The following is a 9,008-nucleotide window of genomic DNA, read 5'->3' as shown; positions in this document are numbered from 1 at the left end:
GAGGAGGAGGAGGAGGAGGAGGAGGAGGAGGAGAAGGAGGAAGAGGACGAGGAGGAAGAGGTGGAGGAGAGAAGGTAGTAAAGGGGAAGGGCGTTCACAAACAGGGTGTCTCCGAAAAAAAATTCGACGCGAGACCTCTGTCTCTCCAGTCTTTCTCTCTGCGTTCTCTCTTCCTGCGCGCCGGAGAGACACGCCTACGTCGTCAAAAATCGCGTTCCACGGACGAGTGGTCACGACGACGACGACGACGACGACGACGACAACGATGACGACAACGACGACGATGACGACAAGGGCTCTTGGAGACACAGCGTCGCGACGCTGAAGGGAGAGGCACGACAGTCCAAGACAAATCGAACATCCGACGATGCAGCCGGAGGATAAGAGAGCGAGAGGGCGATAAAGCGAGGCGTATCGCGACGCGAGGCGAAATCACGGAAGCGAGGAGCTCATGGCGCGTAACGCGGGGGGAGGGTTCGCTCTTCGCGGTAAATTACCGCCCGTTTCTCGCCGATATAAGACTCGTGGGTGCGCGCAATTAAATTTAATCAGGTACACACCAGAATCCCCGCGGCGGCGTGCTCCCGCGCACGGCGCCGGCGACGGCGGCGGGGACGCACGCACGCGGGGCGGCCAAGTACGCGTGTCGTTTACTTTCTTCGCCACCACCGCGTACATCCGAGAGGCGAGTACACCGTGTATATGTACAGCGCGCGAGTAACGCGTGTATCTCATACATAAGCCATAGATATGTGGACCAACACGCGCTCGTACATAATGTGATATAAACACACGTATCCGGCGAGGTGTATACGCGCGCTGGCGCTGGCGCGTAGGTGTGGGTGTGTGTGCGGGCGAGTGAGCGAGAGAGAGAAGGAGGGGGGGGGGCGCAGAAGAGCAAGAGAGGACGAGAGAAAGGGGGAAGAGAAGGGAGAAACGGGGAAGAGAGGCGAGGGAGACCGAGGGGGCGAAAGGGTGGGGAGAAGGGCGAAAAGCCGCGGGAGAACTATTGGCCGACGAGGTATTAACGAGCGGCAATGCTATTGACAAGGGATCGGTCCGAACATCGGGAAAAAGGGAGACAAAAAACCGCCGGCGACGCAATAGATCCTCGGAGGCATCGAAAAAGCGCGGACATGAATACGGTTGACCGAATTTCTCGCGTCGGAAAAAAAAGCGGGCACGTCGTTGTAACGAGGAGGGGGATGAAAGAGGGAAGGGAGCGGTTGGAGAGGAGGAAGAGAACCATTGAGCGCGAATCGATCGCCGTCCCGATAATTCGAGCTTCGCACACCGCGCGATATTAAAAATATGAAAATTTTCGAAGGACCCCGAAAGAGTTAGGGATGTCGCTCGACGAGAAAAGGAAACGAGACTGGACATTCTTGTCTGTTGTATCTCGCGTTACGGAATTAAATCCACCTGAGACAGAGAGAGGGAGCGAGCGAGCATGAAATATATCGAAATGCATATTGAGATTGCTTTGCCGGAGAATCATACGAATCGTAATTAAAGCAAGAGGAGAAAAAGATCAGAGCGCAATTGCGTCGCGTGCGTTTGAAGCGCGTACGCGAAATTCGCGATTGTTGTTGGGAAAAGAGAATCAAGAGCACGGCCGTACGTATGCGCCGCGCGTTACATACAGTATTTAGGCAAATGTGCCTTCGCTCGCTGGCCGCAAGCCCGCGAGTACGCGCAAACAAGCCCCGTAAAAGGCTATTCGCTGCTAATTATCGCAAAAAATGAGATCCGCCGATGCAGCCGTGCCCTTTGACGCAGCCCTTTTCGCGTCGCGGAACAAGCGCGGAATGGAAACGGATGAAACATTAAAATAGAATGGCGAACAGCGGGCGAGCGGCGGCAGCGGCGGCGGCAGCGGAGGAGGAGAAGGAGGAGGCGAGGGTGGCGGGAAAGGAGGAAGAGGATGAGGCGGGGAAGAGGGTATCCGGGGAAAACTAGTTTCCTCTCTATGAATCGCGCACACCATACGTACGTCGGCAAAAACAACGTTCTCGCGAGGAATGTACTGGCGAGTAAGTGACCGGTAATCAAAAGACGCGGCCGGCCAAACCTTTGCGAATATTACACGGCCTTTTTAATTATTTCCATTTTTCATTTATTTATCACGCACACTCGCGATAACGGATCCGGTTGTGAAGAGGAGAGCATAACGAAACGCGTCCACGCCGCCCTCTACGAGAGGTGGGTGAAATATTGCCGCGCGCGAACCGGCACACGAACGACGATGACGACGGGAAAGCCGGGGAGAGGTGGGGTGGCAAGGGAGGGCAAGGAGGGAAGGAAAGATCGCGAGGGGACAATAGTTGTGCGGTCGGCGCGCGCGGGCGGACAACTTCATCGCCGGGCCGGTCGGCCGAGAGATGGAAGTCCCGTATCCCGCGCGCGCTTCTTATAACGATTTTCCATATTTTCCTTAGCGGCGCCGCGAGGAACGGAATTAAAGCCCCGGTGGAAGAAGTCGGCTGATGTGCCGGTGAATTTCCCGCGATATTTCTCGACGCCGCGATCTCGCGCGACGACACGCACGCCCCCTCCCTACACTTTTGTATTAATTTAAATGTACAGTATATTTTTTCGCTGCGCGCGCGTTCTCGAAACGGTGCTGCTGTCTTTTGGCGCGTGACACGCTTTCAACGCACTCGCGTAAATTAAAAACGACCGCCGCAGCGGGCTCGCAAGTAAACGGCGACGCGATCTCGCGACGCGGCGGAAAAACGGCAGAGGAGAGGCGGAAGGAGAGAGAAAAACGGAGCTGTTTTCACGCGTCGTAAAAATTACGCGCTGCCGGCAATCGTGGGTTATTTTTAGATCGAGAGAGAGTCGATACTCTTTTTCTCGCGGCAGTGACTCTCGCGCTCGTTAGACAACGCGGCGCAATTCAGTCGTGTTTGTCGCGCGACGCTGCGTTTCGCGGTCGTATAAATTAATTAGAGAATAGTTTCGCGGGAAAATCGCGAGCGCGCGAAGAAGTCACGCGAGGCAGGATCCATCCGAATTCCGAGAAGCGCATGCGAATCGGTGAACAAGCCTCTGCGGCTCTATTGCGACACTTGCGATGAACGCATAACGCGAGGCATAAGGACTGGGAGAAACCTCGCGAGAGAACCTCGCGTTTCGAGAAACTTGCGAGACCTGAGACGCAACACGTAAGAAGTGTCGCCACAAAAGAATGTGCGTTTCTCATTCGCCAAGCTGGTATCACGTCAGGCAGTCCACTTCGTGCACAATTCTCACACGAGTTCGTATTACATTCGTACGTTTCAAGAGGCGCAAGATTTCATTACCGTTATTACGAAGGCGTATATACATTAAAATGTCCGCGCCCAGCCGCGGGTCGAGCACTATCGTGACATAGTAATCGCACATATGTTTCCACGCGACCACGCTTAACGCGGTTCCACCCGTGACGACTTTCCCGATAACAGCGAAAGCCCGAATCCGAATGTGGGTCACGCTTCACGCGCGCATTAAGCGTCGCCGATAATTATATTTTCCCGACGACGGCGGCGGGAATGGCGACGCGTCGGTGCGACGCCCGAAAGATCGACCGCGGATCACGCACACGGCAACGGCCGTGGTGGCCGGATCCGACAACGGCCTGCCGGTCGCTCGCGTATCTCCACGGGATCGATCGCGAAACGGAGCGACGTAACGCCGTTACGTCTCGCGAAGGTCGGAATTCGTTAAAGCGCGTGGAAACAAACAAGCGCGAGAAGCGACGGTGTGTATGAGAGAAAAAGAGAGAGAGAGAGAGAGAAGAGTAGATGAAGAGAGAGAGAGAGAGAGAGAGAGAGAGAGAGAGAAAGAGGAAGAGAGAGAAAGAGACGGGGGAGAAGAAAAAGAAGGGCTGCGAGAAGCCGGGAGTAGAGAAGGTGGAGGTGGTGGTGATGGTGGTGGTGGATGCGGAGGACGAGAAGGATCTCTCTCTGGCGAAGAGAGAACGGCAGAAAGAGAGTAGAGAGAGCGGGAGAGAGCGAGAGGGAGGGAAGACCGAGAGACAGGCGATGCCGCAACAAAGGACAATAGTTGTTCCGCCAGGGGCGACGTGAACTTTTGCGCCGTCGGACAATGCTATTGCCGCCGGCGCGAAGCGTCGCGCGACAAAACTTTGTCTGGTTTTACATCAGGATCGCCTGGTCCTCTCCGCGAGATCCTCCGCCCCCGCCGCCGCCGCCGCCGCCACCGCCAGCACCGTCGCCGCGCTATACGCCAAACTGCCGCCTCCCGCGCGTCGCGTCGCGCCTCGTCTCTCGTCTCTCCCTGTACCTTCCTTCATCCCGGGCCGATACCGATGCCGATGATGCCGATGCGAGAGGGCCCGCTTCCGAGAACGCATCTACATCTCGAGAAACCGGCCGAATTTTTATACGGTGCTAGACGGCACGGACCCGAAAACAAAACGTCCGCTTTCCTGCCAATTATCGAGAACGAGAGGCGGGGGCGCAGGAGGATGGCCGGCGGGAAGACAAACAGCCCCAAAAAGGAAGAGAGAGAATGAGAGGAGGGGAAGGCGAGTGTTCCTCTTGTGGGAGCGCGCAGGGATTTATCGCGTCAACAACGGGGATATGGAAAAAAGAAGTGGGAAAAACGACGGAAGAAGGGAAGAACACTCGTAGAACTCGTCTCGTGGGGCCGATGGGGTGTCGGCTAAGTTTCGAAAACGGAAGTGTGACGCGGCCGCGATTATCGAGCGCCTTTCTTAACCCTTAGACTGACACTACATTCGGACGAAAGTCTTCGCTATGCGCGAACAAAAGTTGACTGCGTTGATAGCTGATAGAACAAAGTTGATAGAAATGAGGCATCGTGACGACTAACGCTAAGTTCCGCACACCAGCACTGTCGATCTCGACTACCCGGCTGCTACTCCCGGGTCTTTCGGGTATTAAATTGCAGAGAAAGTAGAAAGAGTGGCATATGAAAACCGAAAGTTCGCAGTCCTTTGGTGCGATTGCTAAACAGAAATCTTCACGGCGAAATTCCGTTATCTCGGGCAAGTCAGACGCATGTGCCGAAATTACCTTCAGGTTTCACTTCAAATTTACGCGGTGAACTCATCGATCAGCTATTTTCCAGGTATCTTTCGGATATTAACCTTCCGTTAATCTTGTGTGAGGCGAGCGTTCAGTTGAAATTTTATTTTTTACAATTGGCTTGGAAACTTTTCGACTTTTCATTTTTACAATCTCTTACATTTTTTTTTAAATTTTTGGTCGTTTTTTAATTTACTACATATATAGCTTTTACTAGTACACGTTAACCCTCCATTGCTCTCGTATGAGGCGAACAACCACCTGAAATTTTATATTCTAACTACATAAAAGTGGTTGAATAGTTGCCTTTAAAACTTTCTGACTTTTCATTTCCAACCTTCAAGATCATACACTGAGGAAAAAAATTTAAAAATTAACCGAACAAACAATACTCAGTTTAAATGAAAAGAATTTTGATTTAAGTAAATAAATTAATGGTACCCACCTAATAAATATTTGTTAATTTAGATATTTTTTTCTCAGTGTATTTGTATGGTTGTTTCCTTAATTTCGTTAGTATAACTTTTGTTAGTAGATTCTGAAAGTGTTAGCGCGCGCTCATAGCGAGAGTAAATAATATGTGAGACTGATTCGAGTTGTTATTAAATTTAAGCTTTATTCTGATGGATTTACGACAAATCAATGTTTTAATACACCTACTCGTTTTTGTAAAACTGTATTAATGCAATGATAATTAAATTTTCATTTAAATTACATCAATAATAGGCACAGTAATTTCCTTCAACACTAACGTTTGTCAGTCGAATGAGTGCAATAAAGGATTAAAGTGCAGAAAGAGTAAAAGATGTGGCATATAAGAGTGAAATTCGCGGTTCTTTGGAACGATTGCCAAATAGAAATAGGATGGTAGGATCTCGTTGTTTGAAACAAGTTAGACGCACGGGTCGAGATTGTTTTCGATCTTCAAACTTACGCGACGAACCTATCCTTCGGGTATTATCTGGGTATTCCGGGTCTTTCGGGTATTACCCGAGGTACTCATTTCAAGTATTATTAATATTTCTCATGATAACAAAGAACGAATAAACGCATTGCTATTTCACATAACTACTCACGAAATTAAAAAGTTACTCTCCTCTTCTCTTGTGTATCTCAAATAAATTCTTTTGTCTTGTCTAGCAATAAAACGTATTTATCTCGCTTTTTAATACGTCTATTCTTCAGTTTCTTTACACCCGAAATGTTTCTCTTGAGTAACAGAAATACTTCTCTTACTTCTGAGAAATACCTCCGGTGTAAGGGAATGCTAGAGTATAGGCGTAAGCGCGAAAGAAATTCTTTTTATTTCTTACTCCAACTTTTGCGCCAAGCTTATTCCGCGTGTTGTGGACGAGTCTGAAGGGTCAAATGAACCTGAGAATCCTCCGCATCTCCGTTTGGTGCGTCCACGTTCGCGGTGTTCCGCGCAATGTCATCCGCGAGCGAGCGAACGAACGAACGAACGAAGAAACCGCCGTGAGAAGAGCTCAGCGCGGCGCCGAATCCCTCGTCTTTGAAACGAAGAGACGAGGTTGACACGGCAACTCCCCCACCCCCATCCCTCACTACCCTCCATCTCCTTCTACGCCGCATGGCGAAGTAATAATCCGCCATCCGTCGGAAATTTCTAGCCAAGAATCTCGACCAGGCGTACTACTCGACTTTTACGTCGGAGACGGTGGCGGGAACGGCGGAGAAGGTGGCGGAGGCGACCTGATGATCCCCCGCGTTTATGTGTACACGCCACTGCCAAGGAGGGAGGGAAGGAGGGTTCGGTTAGCTGTCGGAGGGATCTCTCTCTAAAAGGAGCCCAAGGGTGAAAGCGCGCGCGCGCGCGTGCAGTACTCGTAGCCCGCGCCGAGAAATGCTGATTAAATCCTCTTTGGTACGGCACGACGACCGCATTAAATAGTTGCGCGAAGAAGGGAGAGAGCAGGGGGACATTATCCGGCGACTTTTATCCGACGTGCTCGCGTAAACTCGCGGATATTCGCCGCACCGCGTTTCCGCCGGCCGAAAAGCGGCCGAGTATAACGAACAGCCTTCCGGGCGCTCGGGCGAATTTCCTCCTCGCGACCGGCGAGGTGTGCGAGTTAAATCGCAAGGAACCCCTCGTTATCATAAGCACACAAAGGCAACGCGTCGTATTAAAAATTCATTAACGCGAGATAATATCGCTTAATGACTCCGATTTCTTCCTGGTTTGATGGTCGCGGCTTTAACGCGGACTCACGGCGCGATCCTCACTCTGCGGCTTCGCGCGCCCGTCCCTTGAGTCACGCCGAAGTCGTGACTCGAAATATCTTGTTTGTCGATCGGAGAAACGTCCTGTCATTCTCGCCGGACAGCGCGAGAATCACGAAATTATTGGCACGATCCCCCTCACGCCCGTTTCTGCCAACATGAATTCAAACTCTCTTAACTTGAGTTTAATTCTTAACCTAAACTTGACTTTAGCTCGAGTCTGAGTTCAGACAGAGACGAAGTTGATGTTTAATCAACGTCGGTAGAAACAAGTGTTCAGTCATTGACACTGTAGAAAAACCTTGTTTTTCTCGCGATCAATAGAATTTGTCCACAGTCTTAGTTGCGGATATCTCTTTCGGAGTTACAAGATGTAGGCAAGAAGTTCAACTACGATGCTGGTCGCATGAGGAACTAGGTTTTTCTAGAACGCTAATGAGCAAAGGGGATGTCAATCGTTGTGCAGTTTATCCCGTTGTTCATATCGCAGTCGTGAGAATTTCATCGCGAATTAGGTTAAGTGCAAATTTAACAAGAGAAAAACTAGCCGGCTAAATTCGTTTTCAGACTCACACTTTTGTTCGAATTTCATCAAATATATTTAAGTATATGAGGATTTATTCATTATTCACTCAATATGATTTATTGACTAATTATTTACTAAATAAACAATAAATTACTTATTAACATAATAATCTTTATAATAATAACAAAATAAATAATAATTTGCAATAAAAGCAGGACAATAAAAACGATAATAATAACAAAATATATTTTACGTAATAATAAGTAAATTTTAATTTATTTTTTATTTATGTTTAAAACCTCATACACCTTAATATCTGCTCAAATTCGCGCAAGAATTCCGAAAACAGGCAGAATGCCGGCTACTTTCTCTTAATCTTGGCGCAACGTGAAAAGTACTTGGGTCGGTGTTTTTTCGAGATTTTTTCAACAGAACTTATCGACTGGAAGTTGGACGAGGATGATTCACTCCGACGTTCCTTCGCACGCAACGGTGCAATCGATAATACGCGTATGCCTTGATCGTCGGGGGAGTTTTTGTGCGGCCACACGCGGAAATCCTGTCGAATGCGCCGACGTGAAACAACACGGCGTCGATGAACACACGTCGATATCGTGTCCGAGATTCGAGAGGAGCTTCTTTCACGCCCGGGCTACTCTCATTCCCGGGGTTTATCTCAGGTAAAACACGACGCAGTTAATCATGCTACGCTTTCAGGCGCGATCAATATCACAGCTCGGTAAATTTTCCGCGCTACAACTTACTAACCGACTCACGAGCGAGTAATATGCTCGCAACGACAAACGACGGGGACAGCAAGCGCGAAAGAAACGGAAGAGCGCTTATTCAATCGATATACGTTTTGGTTACGTGTGTATCGTCGGGCACGTATCGTCACGCACATCCACGACGACGCGCGCTGCTCTCGGTCGGGAATCGACGAAGGAGCCGAGCTAAAATTGATATCGGCACAGCGCCTTGAAAAAACAAAAAAGGAAGAGAGAAGAACGAATTCCGTACGCGCAAGGACACGGAATTATTCCGCGCGGCTATTCTCCGTGAGAGAGCCGACGGGATCCCAAGGACACCGAACACCCGGTCTTTTGTCAGGTGAAAAAGGAAAAGAAAGAAAAAGATAAGAGAAGAAGAGAGAGGAGGAGTAGGAGGAGGAGGAGGAGGAGGAG

The sequence above is a fragment of the Odontomachus brunneus genome, unplaced genomic scaffold, assembly GCF_010583005.1.
Source record: "Odontomachus brunneus isolate Ranch 3 - 2012 unplaced genomic scaffold, Obru_v1 Obru_scaffold_131, whole genome shotgun sequence".
Taxonomy (NCBI): domain Eukaryota; kingdom Metazoa; phylum Arthropoda; class Insecta; order Hymenoptera; family Formicidae; genus Odontomachus; species Odontomachus brunneus.
Note: the sequence above shows the minus strand (reverse complement) of the source record.